We start from the raw sequence: 16676 nt of genomic DNA on the forward strand, positions 1-16676 counted from the left end.
CCAATGGCTTTCTTGCCTTCACGCAATTGAACTAAATCCCAAGTCTCATTTCCATATAGTGCATCCATCTCGCTCATCCATAGCTTTCTCCCAACACACATTTCCAACAGCCTCATCAATGCATGTGGGCTCTACAACCTCCACAACTTTTGCCATGTATGCATAGTGATGTGCCACATAACTATCATAGAGGTAAACCTCTGCACAAGATTCTTCACTCTCCTAGATCTTCACAGCTTTGCATTCATGGCTTCCATATCCTTCTTTACACCAGGTGTTCTCATAGTTGGTATCCCAGGATCCTCATCAAGGCTCATCTCTGAGCCACTAGACTCTCCACCATCAACATGAGAATGCCCTGCAGAAATGTCAGACATATAAGGGGCTCAACCACTTTCTCTTTGCCTTTATGTGATGTACTGTGACATAAAGTTGGGGTTTTGACTTCGGTCACTTCTTAGAATCAAAACACACTTGCATGAAACCTCACAACTTCCTCACTTCCCTTTCTCTCCCTAGGTTAAGATAAAGATATACACATCAAAGGTGAGATCATAATTCATGAAAGGAAAGATGAAAGGCTCAGGAGAAGCAAGAATTTCTGCCAGTCTTGCAGCTCCAAACAAGAGGGCAATTCTTTGTTGGAAGAAAATCTTCCGACTCAGAATTATGTGAACGGAAACATACGGGGAATGTTGGTAAGGTCCATCCATTCAAATTGGGCGATTTGGACGGAACATATTAAAGTAAAAGAATATAGCAATCACTTACAAGAGGATAAGACACATGGGATTCACCTTTTGATAAGAGATTAGGAGGAATTAATCATTATTAATAAGAAATAATGGCCAAAAGCCTATAAAAATAGAGACACACACTACAAGACAATGCTGCCATACACACGTTTCATACACGCGATAAATTACGAGCGCGTGTATGGTCGCGCATGTATTTGAATAGAATCGGGCGTGTGTATTTTGGCATTTAAATTCGCGTGTATATTTACATTTATCAACGCGTGTATAAACACATTTATATACACGCAGTAATACACGCATCAATACACGCTTCCATACACGGATTAATACACACATGGTAAAGAAAAACTGAAGAAAAACTGAATTCCTTTACAAAATTAAGAACTATTTTCTTTAAACCATCTCATAGTACATTACAGTATACATCATTACACAATCCCACTACATGCATTTACAAAACAATGAAATATATTCAAAAATAAATCATGCATATGAGATGATAATTAAAAGACAACACATACAATAGAAATGTCATCAATTTAGAACGATACAGTGACGGATTGGTTAGGGTTCGATCTCATCTTCAATAAGATCCATCCTTGCCAAACGATCAACATCAATATCCATTTGATCAATTTGTAAGGCTACGATTAAATTTATTCCACTATCGATATTCTGTACTCCATTGATAATGGTGTCGATGTCCTGATCATCCTCATCAACATCACCATCATCCTCAATGGTAGGGTCATTCTCATGATCATGAGAAATGGCACGCTCATCCTCATTATCATGATCATCTCTTATTTCTTGATCATCGATCACAACATCTTCATTGGCATGTTCGACATCATCTTCATTACGGCTTCTTACATCCTCCATATGCTCCATATCAGTGAATGTATTATACATCACTTTGGAACGTGGTGCAATAGGGATGACGTACCACCATTTAATATCATGCACCATTGGTAGATAGATAACCTACTCAAATACACATAGTACAGTAATTAATTATTAGCATATCAAAAGTCAAGGGGTATGCGAGCTTAGATATATATGTACATGAAACACATTAGTAAAAAAATGCATACCTGCTCACATTGTTATGGCAATACGAGCCTATCTTTCTTTGTTTGCCAAAACTTTGTAGAGTCAATAGTTACATAGCCACTTGTATGGCGTTTTATCGTTGCATCAGGCCCTTTTTCCACCACGTTCATTTGCCATTTGACATCCAAAACATACACAAAGAAGCGACGAAAGTCAAGCCTAAATATGTCTTGGATTATGCCACAATAATCATCCATTTTTCCATTAGCTCCCTCAAAGCTACTAATGACACCGCAATCTTGTGTATTTCTCTTTTCATCAATTCTTTGTGTTTGAAAATGCTTGCCTTCACACCATATAGCATTGAACATAGTGCACTGGACCAAAATAGAAGCAATATTTGTGTAAGCAATGTGAATAAATATTAAAAGCAAATCACTTACAATTAATGCAAAACATTAGTTCTATGTACCTTTAACATGCATCCTCGTGCATACTCCCATTCTTCCGCTGTGATATGCAGCCCCTCGTCCCTCTCTGCTCTCTCCATTTCCTCATAACACCATATTAGATAATTTGGGAAAAATCCCATTCCCATTTGAAAAATGGGAGCATGGTGAACTTGTCCAAAATTTTATCAAAACCCCCTCATGTGACATATCATCGGAAAGTTCTTGAAGAGTAGAATCTAAATCTATGATCTCCGACAAATTTGGAGTTAGTATGTTTAAGATGAGTCCAAAACTATATGGAGTAATCGATTCCCAAAATGTGAGATTTTTTCCAAATTACCTAATATTGACTTTTATGCAACCAATCAACACATGGATATCATTCGGAAGTGTTGCTAGATGCTTAGGGTACGCCTTCCGAGAGCCATGTTGCCTCCGAAAGAGAGCTCTTTCTGCTTGCCTTTTTGTCTTTGCATCCTCATATCTTGTAACCCATCTACTCATCACATCACTATTAAGGATACAAGTGAAATTGAGATCATCAATCAATGTTCTTTCAATTACTTTACTCTGTCCTTTTCCTAGAGGTACAATAGAGGTCATCCTCAAGTCCTCTTCATTGCTCCATAGTCATGGCAAAGAGCTGTCCACCTGACCAAGAAATTCTGAAATATAGACAAGAGACTCTTGTATCAACCAACCCTCGGCCATGCTTCCTTCAGGCCTTGCACTTTGCCTCACAAAGTCTTTTAAGGTCTGTATAATGAAAGTATAAAAATCGCGTGTATTGACGCGGCTATTTCCTAAAAATTGCATGTATTAACGCGGCTATTTCCTAAAAATCGCGTGTACTAATGCGGGTAATTCTTGCAAAACGCGTGTATAAACACAGCTAAATTATCATACACGTGAACATACACGCGTTTATAAAGGCGACGGTCTGTTTAAACTAAAAATAGCCCGCCTTCCCCAAATAAAGATTTTGAACTAACATATCAACACTGCTTTCATTTTTGCCTCTTCCAACAGAAACGAAACCTAAGTGCAAGGAGGGAGCAGAGAAGGAGCACACACGGGAGGAAACCGAGCAAGAAAGAAGACTCACTTTTTCAGAGGTGAGTCAGTTTGTCCTTTGCCTTGTCTCCTTCTTCAGATTTGTTTATGCTATTTTCTCTTTGCTTTTTGGGTTTGTCTCCGTCCTTTTGCTTCTGTGCACACGATTTTGGGTGAACGATTCTGATAGGGGCGACAGTGGTCCTTTTATAAGGATACTTTGTCGGAGGCTAAAAGTTTCCTCATAATCAATGCCATATGTCTGCACATATCCTTTGGCTACCAATCTAGCCTTGTACCTGCTTATGCTTCCATCCCTGTTATGTTTTACTTTGTACACCCACTTGCATCCAATGGCTTTCTTGCCTTCACGCAATTGAACTAAATCCCAAGTCTCATTTCCATATAGTGCATCCATCTCGCTCATCCATAGCTTTCTCCCAACACACATTTCCAACAGCCTCATCAATGCATGTGGGCTCTACAACCTGCACAACTTTTGCCATGTATGCATAGTGATGTGCCACATAACTATCATAGAGGTAAACCTCTGCACAAGATTCTTCACTCTCCTAGATCTTCACAGCTTTGCATTCATGGCTTCCATATCCTTCTTTACACCAGGTGTTCTCATAGTTGGTATCCCAGGATCCTCATCAAGGCTCATCTCTGAGCCACTAGACTCTCCACCATCAACATGAGAATGCCCTGCAGAAATGTCAGACATATAAGGGGCTCAACCACTTTCTCTTTGCCTTTATGTGATGTACTGTGACATAAAGTTGGGGTTTTCACTTCGGTCACTTCTTAGAATCAAAACACACTTGCATGAAACCTCACAACTTCCTCACTTCCCTTTCTCTCCCTAGGTTAAGATAAAGATATACACATCAAAGGTGAGATCATAATTCATGAAAGGAAAGATGAAAGGCTCAGGAGAAGCAAGAATTTCTGCCAGTCTTGCAGCTCCAAACAAGAGGACAATTCTTTGTTGGAAGAAAATCTTCCGACTCAGAATTATGTGAACGGAAACATACGGGGAATGTTGGTAAGGTCCATCCATTCAAATTGGGCGATTTGGACGGAACATATTAAAGTAAAAGAATATAGCAATCACTTACAAGAGGATAAGACACATGGGATTCACCTTTTGATAAGAGATTAGGAGGAATTAATCATTATTAATAAGAAATAATGGCCAAAAGCCTATAAAAATAGAGACACACACTACAAGACAATGCTGCCATACATGCGTTTCATACACGCGATAAATTACGAGCGCGTGTATGGTCGTGCATGTATTTGAATAGAATCGGGCGTGTGTATTTTGGCATTTAAATTCGCGTGTATATTTGCATTTATCAACGCGTGTATAAACACATTTATATACACGCAGTAATACACGCATCAATACACGCTTCCATACACGGATTAATACACACATGGTAAAGAAAAACTGAAGAAAAACTGAATTCCTTTACAAAATTAAGAACTATTTTCTTTAAACCATCTCATAGTACATTACAGTATACATCATTACACAATCCCACTACATGCATTTACAAAACAATGAAATATATTCAAAAATAAATCATGCATATGAGATGATAATTAAAAGACAACACATACAATAGAAATGTCATCAATTTAGAACGATACAGTGACGGATTGGTTAGGGTTCGATCTCATCTTCAATAAGATCCATCCTTGCCAAACGATCAACATCAATATCCATTTGATCAATTTGTAAGGCTACGATTAAATTTATTCCACTATCGATATTCTGTACTCCATTGATAATGGTGTCGATGTCCTGATCATCCTCATCAACATCACCATCATCCTCAATGGTAGGGTCATTCTCATGATCATGAGAAATGGCATGCTCATCCTCATTATCATGATCATCTCTTATTTCTTGATCATCGATCACAACATCTTCATTGGCATATTCGACATCATCTTCATTACGGCTTGTTACATCCTCCGTATACTCCATATCAGTGAATGTATTATACATCACTTTGGAACGTGGTGCAATAGGGATGACGTACCACCATTTAATATCATGCACCATTGGTAGATAGATAACCTACTCAAATACACATAGTACAGTAATTAATTATTAGCATATCAAAAGTCAAGGGGTACGCGAGCTTAGATATATATGTACATGAAACACATTAGTAAAAAAATGCATACCTGCTCACATTGTTGTGGCAATACGAGCCTATCTTTCTTTGTTTGCCAAAACTTTGTAGAGTCAATAGTTACATAGCCACTTGTATGGCGTTTTATCGTTGCATCAGGCCCTTTTTCCACCACGTTCATTTGCCATTTGACATCCAAAACATACACAAAGAAGCGACAAAAGTCAAGCCTAAATATGTCTTGGATTATGCCACAATAATCATCCATTTTTCCATTAGCTCCGTCAAAGCTACTAATGACACCGCAATCTTGTGTATTTCTCTTTTCATCAATTCTTTGTGTTTGAAAATGCTTGCCTTCACACCATATAGCATTGAACATAGTGCACTGGACCAAAATAGAAGCAATATTTGTGTAAGCAATGTGAATAAATATTAAAAGCAAATCACTTACAATTAATGCAAAACATTAGTTCTATGTACCTTTAACATGCATCCTCGTGCATACTCCCATTCTTCCGCTGTGATATGCAGCCCCTCGTCCCTCTCTGCTCTCTCCATTTCCTCATAACACCATATTAGATAATTTGGGAAAAATCCCATTCCCATTTGAAAAATGGGAGCATGGTGAACTTGTCCAAAATTTTATCAAAACCCCCTCATGTGACATATCATCGGAAAGTTCTTGAAGAGTAGAATCTAAATCTATGATCTCCGACAAATTTAGAGTTAGTATGTTTAAGATGAGTCCAAAACTATATGGAGTAATCGATTCCCAAAATGTGAGATTTTTCCCAAATTACCTAATATTGACTTTTATGCAACCAATCAACACATGGATATCATTCGGAAGTGTTGCTAGATGCTTAGGGTACGCCTTCCGAGAGCCATGTTGCCTCCGAAAGAGAGCTCTTTCTGCTTGCCTTTTTGTCTTTGCATCCTCATATCTTGTAACCCATCTACTCATCACATCACTATTAAGGATACAAGTGAAATTGAGATCATCAATCAATGTTCTTTCAATTACTTTACTCTGTCCTTTTCCTAGAGGTACAATAGAGGTCATCCTCAAGTCCTCTTCATTGCTCCATAGTCATGGCAAAGAGCTGTCCACCTGACCAAGAAATTCTGAAATATAGACAAGAGACTCTTGTATCAACCAACCCTCGGCCATGCTTCCTTCAGGCCTTGCACTTTGCCTCACAAAGTCTTTTAAGGTCTGTATAATGAAAGTATAAAAATCGCGTGTATTGACGCGGCTATTTCCTAAAAATTGCATGTATTAACGCGGCTATTTCCTAAAAATCGCGTGTACTAATGCGGGTAATTCTTGCAAAACGCGTGTATAAACACAGCTAAATTATCATACACGTGAACATACACGCGTTTATAAAGGCGACGGTCTGTTTAAACTAAAAATAGCCCGCCTTCCCCAAATAAAGATTTTGAACTAACATATCAACACTGCTTTCATTTTTGCCTCTTCCAACAGAAACGAAACCTAAGTGCAAGGAGGGAGCAGAGAAGGAGCACACACGGGAGGAAACCGAGCAAGAAAGAAGACTCACTTTTTCAGAGGTGAGTCAGTTTGTCCTTTGCCTTCTCTCCTTCTTCAGATTTGTTTATGCTATTTTCTCTTTGCTTTTTGGGTTTGTCTCCGTCCTTTTGCTTCTGTGCACACGATTTTGGGTGAACGATTCTGATAGGGGCGACAGTGGTCCTTTTATAAGGATACTTTGTCGGAGGCTAAAAGTTTCCTTATAATCAATGCCATATGTCTGCACATATCCTTTGGCTACCAATCTAGCCTTGTACCTGCTTATGCTTCCATCCCTGTTATGTTTTACTTTGTACACCCACTTGCATCCAATGGCTTTCTTGCCTTCACGCAATTGAACTAAATCCCAAGTCTCATTTCCATATAGTGCATCCATCTCGCTCATCCATAGCTTTCTTCCAACACACATTTCCAACAGCCTCATCAATGCATGTGGGCTCTACAACCTCCACAACTTTTGCCATGTATGCATAGTGATGTGCCACATAACTATCATAGAGGTAAACCTCTGCACAAGATTCTTCACTCTCCTAGATCTTCACAGCTTTGCATTCATGGCTTCCATATCCTTCTTTACACCAGGTGTTCTCATAGTTGGTATCCCAGGATCCTCATCAAGGCTCATCTCTGAGCCACTAGACTCTCCACCATCAACATGAGAATGCCCTGCAGAAATGTCAGACATATAAGGGGCTCAACCACTTTCTCTTTGCCTTTATGTGATGTACTGTGACACAAAGTTGGGGTTTTGACTTCGGTCACTTCTTAGAATCAAAACACACTTGCATGAAACCTCACAACTTCCTCACTTCCCTTTCTCTCCCTAGGTTAAGATAAAGATATACACATCAAAGGTGAGATCATAATTCATGAAAGGAAAGATGAAAGGCTCAGGAGAAGCAAGAATTTCTGCCAGTCTTGCAGCTCCAAACAAGAGGGCAATTCTTTGTTGGAAGAAAATCTTCCGACTCAGAATTATGTGAACGGAAACATACGGGGAATGTTGGTAAGGTCCATCCATTCAAATTGGGCGATTTGGACGGAACATATTAAAGTAAAAGAATATAGCAATCACTTACAAGAGGATAAGACACATGGGATTCACCTTTTGATAAGAGATTAGGAGGAATTAATCATTATTAATAAGAAATAATGGCCAAAAGCCTATAAAAATAGAGACACACACTACAAGACAATGCTGCCATACACGCGTTTCATACACGCGATAAATTACGAGCGTGTGTATGGTCGCGCATGTATTTGAATAGAATCGGGCGTGTGTATTTTGGCATTTAAATTTGCGTGTATATTTGCATTTATCAACGCGTGTATAAACACATTTATATACACGCAGTAATACACGCATCAATACACGCTTCCATACACGGATTAATACACACATGGTAAAGAAAAACTGAAGAAAAACTGAATTCCTTTACAAAATTAAGAACTATTTTCTTTAAACCATCTCATAGTATATTACAGTATACATCATTACACAATCCCACTACATGCATTTACAAAACAATGAAATATATTCAAAAATAAATCATGCATATGAGATGATAATTAAAAGACAACACATACAATAGAAATGTCATCAATTTAGAACGATACAGTGACGGATTGGTTAGGGTTCGATCTCATCTTCAATAAGATCCATCCTTGCCAAACGATCAACATCAATATCCATTTGATCAATTTGTAAGGCTACGATTAAATTTATTCCACTATCGATATTCTGTACTCCATTGATAATGGTATCGATGTCCTGATCATCCTCATCAACATCACCATCATCCTCAATGGTAGGGTCATTCTCATGATCATGAGAAATGGCACGCTCATCCTCATTATCATGATCATCTCTTATTTCTTGATCATCGATCACAACATCTTCATTGGCATGTTCGACATCATCTTCATTACGGCTTGTTACATCCTCCGTATACTCCATATCAGTGAATGTATTATACATCACTTTGGAACGTGGTGCAATAGGGATGACGTACCACCATTTAATATCATGCACCATTGGTAGATAGATAACCTACTCAAATACACATAGTACAGTAATTAATTATTAGCATATCAAAAGTCAAGGGGTACGCGAGCTTAGATATATATGTACATGAAACACATTAGTAAAAAAATGCATACCTGCTCACATTGTTGTGGCAATACGAGCCTATCTTTCTTTGTTTGCCAAAACTTTGTAGAGTCAATAGTTACATAGCCACTTGTATGGCGTTTTATCGTTGCATCAGGCCCTTTTTCCACCACGTTCATTTGCCATTTGACATCCAAAACATACACAAAGAAGCGACGAAAGTCAAGCCTAAATATGTCTTGGATTATGCCACAATAATCATCCATTTTTCCATTAGCTCCCTCAAAGCTACTAATGACACCGCAATCTTGTGTATTTCTCTTTTCATCAATTCTTTGTGTTTGAAAATGCTTGCCTTCACACCATATAGCATTGAACATAGTGCACTGGACCAAAATAGAAGCAATATTTGTGTAAGCAATGTGAATAAATATTAAAAGCAAATCACTTACAATTAATGCAAAACATTAGTTCTATGTACCTTTAACATGCATCCTCGTGCATACTCCCATTCTTTCGCTGTGATATGCAGCCCCTCGTCCCTCTCTGCTCTCTCCATTTCCTCATAACACCATATTAGATAATTTGGGAAAAATCCCATTCCCATTTGAAAAATGGGAGCATGGTGAACTTGTCCAAAATTTTATCAAAACCCCCTCATGTGACATATCATCGGAAAGATCTTGAAGAGTAGAATCTAAATCTATGATCTCCGACAAATTTGGAGTTAGTATGTTTAAGATATGTCCAAAACTATATGGAGTAATCGATTCCCAAAATGTGAGATTTTTCCCAAATTACCTAATATTGACTTTTATGCAACCAATCAACACATGGATATCATTCGGAAGTGTTGCTAGATGCTTAGGGTACGCCTTCCGAGAGCCATGTTGCCTCCGAAAGAGAGCTCTGTCTGCTTGCCTTTTTGTCTTTGCATCCTCATATCTTGTAACCCATCTACTCATCACATCACTTTTAAGGATACAAGTGAAATTGAGATCATCAATCAATGTTCTTTCAATTACTTTACTATGTCCTTTTCCTAGAGGTACAATAGAGGTCATCCTCAAGTCCTCTTCATTGCTCCATAGTCATGGCAAAGAGCTGTCCACCTGACCAAGAAATTCTGAAATATAGACAAGAGACTCTTGTATCAACCAACCCTCGGCCATGCTTCCTTCAGGCCTTGCACTTTGCCTCACAAAGTCTTTTAAGGTCTATATAATGAAAGTATAAAAATCGCGTATATTGACGCGGCTATTTCCTAAAAATTGCATGTATTAACGTGGCTATTTCCTAAAAATCGCGTGTACTAATGCGGATAATTCTTGCAAAACGCGTGTATAAACACAGCTAAATTATCATACACGTGAACATACACGCGTTTATAAAGGCGACGGTCTGTTTAAACTAAAAATAGCCCGCCTTCCCCAAATAAAGATTTTGAACTAACATATCAACACTGCTTTCATTTTCGCCTCTTCCAACAGAAACGAAACCTAAGTGCAAGGAGGGAGCAGAGAAGGAGCACACACGGGAGGAAACCGAGCAAGAAAGAAGACTCACTTTTTCAGAGGTGAGTCAGTTTGTCCTTTGCCTTGTCTCCTTCTTCAGATTTGTTTATGCTATTTTCTCTTTGCTTTTTGGGTTTGTCTCCGTCCTTTTGCTTCTGTGCACACGATTTTGGGTGAACGATTCTGATAGGGGCGACAGTGGTCCTTTTATAAGGATACTTTGTCGGAGGCTAAAAGTTTCCTCATAATCAATGCCATATGTCTGCACATATCCTTTGGCTACCAATCTAGCCTTGTACCTGCTTATGCTTCCATCCCTGTTATGTTTTACTTTGTACACCCACTTGCATCCAATGGCTTTCTTGCCTTCATGCAATTGAACTAAATCCCAAGTCTCATTTCCATATAGTGCATCCATCTCGCTCATCCATAGCTTTCTCCCAACACAAATTGCCAACAGCCTCATCAATGCATGTGGGCTCTACAACCTGCACAACTTTTGCCATGTATGCATAGTGATGTGTCACATAACTATCATAGAGGTAAACCTCTGCACAAGATTCTTCAATCTCCTAGATCTTCACAGCTTTGCATTCATGGCTTCCATATCCTTCTTTACACCAGGTGTTCTCATAGTTGGTATCCCAGGATCCTCATCCAGGCTCATCTCTGAGCCACTAGACTCTCCACCATCAACATGAGAATGCCCTGCAGAAATGTCAGACATATAAGGGGCTCAACCACTTTCTCTTTGCCTTTATGTGATGTACTGTGACACAAAGTTGGGGTTTTGACTTCGGTCACTTCTTAGAATCAAAACACACTTGCATGAAACCTCACAACTTCCTCACTTCCCTTTCTCTCCCTAGGTTAAGATAAAGATATACACATCACAGGTGAGATCATAATTCATGAAAGGAAAGATGAAAGGCTCAGGAGAAGCAAGAATTTTTGCCAGTCTTGCAGCTCCAAACAAGAGGGCAATTCTTTGTTGGAAGAAAATCTTCCGACTCAGAATTATGTGAACGGAAACATACGGGGAATGTTGGTAAGGTCCATCCATTCAAATTGGGCGATTTGGACGGAACATATTAAAGTAAAAGAATATAGCAATCACTTACAAGAGGATAAGACACATGGGATTCACCTTTTGATAAGAGATTAGGAGGAATTAATCATTATTAATAAGAAATAATGGCCAAAAGCCTATAAAAATAGAGACACACACTACAAGACAATGCTGCCATACACGCGTTTCATACACGCGATAAATTACGAGCGCGTGTATGGTCGCGCATGTATTTGAATAGAATCGGGCGTGTGTATTTTGGCATTTAAATTCGCGTGTATATTTGCATTTATCAACGCGTGTATAAACACATTTATATACACGCAGTAATACACGCATCAATACATGCTTCCATACACAGATTAATACACACATGGTGAAGAAAAACTGAATTCCTTTACAAAATTAAGAACTATTTTCTTTAAACCATCTCATAGTACATTACAGTATACATCATTACACAATCCCACTACATGCATTTACAAAACAATGAAATATATTCAAAAATAAATCATGCATATGAGATGATAATTAAAAGACAACACATACAATAGAAATGTCATCAATTTAGAACGATACAGTGACGGATTGGTTAGGGTTCGATCTCATCTTCAATAAGATCCATCCTTGCCAAACGATCAACATCAATATCCATTTGATCAATTTGTAAGGCTACGATTAAATTTATTCCACTATCGATATTCTGTACTCCATTGATAATGGTATCGATGTCCTGATCATCCTCATCAACATCACCATCATCCTCAATGGTAGGGTCATTCTCATGATCATGAGAAATGGCACGCTCATCCTCATTATCATGATCATCTCTTATTTCTTGATCATCGATCACAACATCTTCATTGGCATGTTCGACATCATCTTCATTACGGCTTGTTACATCCTCCGTATACTCCATATCAGTGAATGTATTATACATCACTTTGGAACGTGGTGCAATAGGGATGACGTACCACCATTTAATATCATGCACCATTGGTAGATAGATAACCTACTCAAATACACATAGTACAGTAATTAATTATTAGCATATCAAAAGTCAAGGGGTACGCGAGCTTAGATATATATGTACATGAAACACATTAGTAAAAAAATGCATACCTGCTCACATTGTTGTGGCAATACGAGCCTATCTTTCTTTGTTTGCCAAAACTTTGTAGAGTCAATAGTTACATAGCCACTTGTATGGCGTTTTATCGTTGCATTAGGCCCTTTTTCCACCACGTTCATTTGCCATTTGACATCCAAAACATACACAAAGAAGCGACGAAAGTCAAGCCTAAATATGTCTTGGATTATGCCACAATAATCATCCATTTTTCCATTAGCTCCCTCAGCTACTAATGACACCGCAATCTTGTGTATTTCTCTTTTCATCAATTCTTTGTGTTTGAAAATGCTTGCCTTCACACCATATAGCATTGAACATAGTGCACTGGACCAAAATAGAAGCAATATTTGTGTAAGCAATGTGAATAAATATTAAAAGCAAATCACTTACAATTAATGCAAAACATTAGTTCTATGTACCTTTAACATGCATCCTCGTGCATACTCCCATTCTTCCGCTGTGATATGCAACCCCTCGTCCCTCTCTGCTTTCTCCATTTCCTCATAACACCATATTAGATAATTTGGGAAAAATCCCATTCCCATTTGGAAAATGGGAGCATGGTGAACTTGTCCAAAATTTTATCAAAACCCTCTCATGTGACATATCATCAAAAAGATCTTGAAGAGTAGAATCTAAATCTATGATCTCCGACAAATTTGGAGTTAGTATGTTTAAGATATGTCCAAAACTATATGGAGTAATCGATTCCCAAAATGTAAGATTTTTCCCAAATTACCTAATATTGACTTTCATGCAACCAATCAACACATGGATATCATTCGAAAGTGTTGCTAGATGCTTAGGGTACGCCTTCCGAGAGCCATGTTGCCTCCGAAAGAGAGCTCTTTCTGCTTGCCTTTTTGTCTTTGCATCCTCATATCTTGTAACCCATCTACTCATCACATCACTATTAAGGATACAAGTGAAATTGAGATCATCAATCAATGTTCTTTCAATTACTTTACTCTGTCCTTTTCCTAGAGGTACAATAGAGGTCATCCTCAAGTCCTCTTCATTGTTCCATAGTCATGGCAAAGAGCTGTCCACCTGACCAAGAAATTCTGAAATATAGACAAGAGACTCTTGTATCAACCAACCCTCGGCCATGCTTCCTTCAGGCCTTGCACTTTGCCTCACAAAGTCTTTTAAGGTCTGTATAATGAAAGTATAAAAATCGCGTGTATTGACGCGGCTATTTCCTAAAAATTGCATGTATTAACGCGGCTATTTCCTAAAAATCGCGTGTACTAATGCGGGTAATTCTTGCAAAACGCGTGTATAAACGCAGCTAAATTATCATACACGTGAACATACACGCGTTTATAAAGGCGACGGTCTGTTTAAACTAAAAATAGCCCGCCTTCCCCAAATAAAGATTTTGAACTAACATATCAACACTGCTTTCATTTTCGCCTCTTCCAACAGAAACGAAACCTAAGTGCAAGGAGGGAGCAGAGAAGGAGCACACACGGGAGGAAACCGAGCAAGAAAGAAGACTCACTTTTTCAGAGGTGAGTCAGTTTGTCCTTTGCCTTGTCTCCTTCTTCAGATTTGTTTATGCTATTTTCTCTTTGCTTTTTGGGTTTGTCTCCGTCCTTTTGCTTCTGTGCACACGATTTTGGGTGAACGATTCTGATAGGGGCGACAGTGGTCCTTTTATAAGGATACTTTGTCGGAGGCTAAAAGTTTCCTCATAATCAATGCCATATGTCTGCACATATCCTTTGGCTACCAATCTAGCCTTGTACCTGCTTATGCTTCCATCCCTGTTATGTTTTACTTTGTACACCCACTTGCATCCAATGGCTTTCTTGCCTTCATGCAATTGAACTAAATCCCAAGTCTCATTTCCATATAGTGCATCCATCTCGCTCATTCATAGCTTTCTCCCAACACAAATTGCCAACAGCCTCATCAATGCATGTGGGCTCTACAACCTGCACAACTTTTGCCATGTATGCATAGTGATGTGTCACATAACTATCATAGAGGTAAACCTCTGCACAAGATTCTTCAATCTCCTAGATCTTCACAGCTTTGCATTCATGGCTTCCATATCCTTCTTTACACCAGGTGTTCTCATAGTTGGTATCCCAGGATCCTCATCCAGGCTCATCTCTGAGCCACTAGACTCTCCACCATCAACATGAGAATGCCCTGCAGAAATGTCAGACATATAAGGGGCTCAACCACTTTCTCTTTGCCTTTATGTGATGTACTGTGACACAAAGTTGGGGTTTTGACTTCGGTCACTTCTTAGAATCAAAACACACTTGCATGAAACCTCACAACTTCCTCACTTCCCTTTCTCTCCCTAGGTTAAGATAAAGATATACACATCAATATTCATGAAAGGAAAGATGAAAGGCTCAGGAGAAGCAAGAATTTCTGCCAGTCTTGCAGCTCCAAACAAGAGAGCAATTCTTTGTTGGAAGAAAATCTTCCGACTCAGAATTATGTGAACGGAAACATACGGGGAATGTTGGTAAGGTCCATCCATTCAAATTGGGCGATTTGGACGGAACATATTAAAGTAAAAGAATATAGCAATCACTTACAAGAGGATAAGACACATGGGATTCACCTTTTGATAAGAGATTAGGAGGAATTAATCATTATTAATAAGAAATAATGGCCAAAAGCCTATAAAAATAGAGACACACACTACAAGACAATGCTGCCATACACGCGTTTCATACACGCGATAAATTACGAGCGCGTGTATGGTCGCACATGTATTTGAATAGAATCGGGCGCGTGTATTTTGGCATTTAAATTCGCGTGTATATTTGCATTTATCAACGCGTGTATAAACACATTTATATACACGCAGTAATACACGCTTCCATACACAGATTAATACACACATGGTAAAGAAAAACTGAAGAAAAACTGAATTCCTTTACAAAATTAAGAACTATTTTCTTTAAACCATCTCATAGTACATTACAGTATACATCATTACACAATACCACTACATGCATTTACAAAACAATGAAATATATTCAAAAATAAATCATGCATATGAGATGATAATTAAAAGACAACACATACAATAGAAATGTCATCAATTTAGAACGATACAGTGTGATGGATTGGTTAGGGTTCGATCTCATCTTCAATAAGATCCATCCTTGCCAAACGATCAACATCAATATCCATTTGATCAATTTGTAAGGCTACGATTAAATTTATTCCACTATCGATATTCTGTACTCCATTGATAATGGTATCGATGTCCTGATCATCCTCATCAACATCACCATCATCCTCAATGGTAGGGTCATTCTCATGATCATGAGAAATGGCACGCTCATCCTCATTATCATGATCATCTCTTATTTCTTGATCATCGATCACAACATCTTCATTGGCATGTTCGACATCATCTTCATTGCAGCTTGTTACATCCTCCATATGCTCCATATCAGTGAATATATTATACATCACTTTGGAACGTGGTGCAATAGGGATGACCTACCACCATTTAATATCATGCACCATTGGTAGATAGATAACCTACTCAAATACACATAGTACAGTAATTAATTAGCATATCAAAAGTCAAGGGGTACGTGAGCTTAGATATATATGTACATGAAACACATTAGTAAAAAAATGCATACCTGCTCACATTGTTGTGGCAATACGAGCCTATCTTTCTTTGTTTGCCAAAACTTTATAGAGTCAATAGTTACATAGCCACTTGCATGGCGTTTTTTGCATGGCGTTTTATCGTTGCATCAGGCCCTTTTTCCACCACGTTTATTTGCCATTTGACATCCAAAACATACACAAAGAAGCGACGAAAGTCAAGCCTAAAT

The sequence above is a fragment of the Cibotium barometz genome, chromosome 6 (genome assembly GCF_041138505.1).
Source record: "Cibotium barometz isolate CiBa-2024 chromosome 6, ASM4113850v1, whole genome shotgun sequence".
Classification (NCBI taxonomy): Eukaryota; Viridiplantae; Streptophyta; class Polypodiopsida; order Cyatheales; family Cibotiaceae; genus Cibotium; species Cibotium barometz.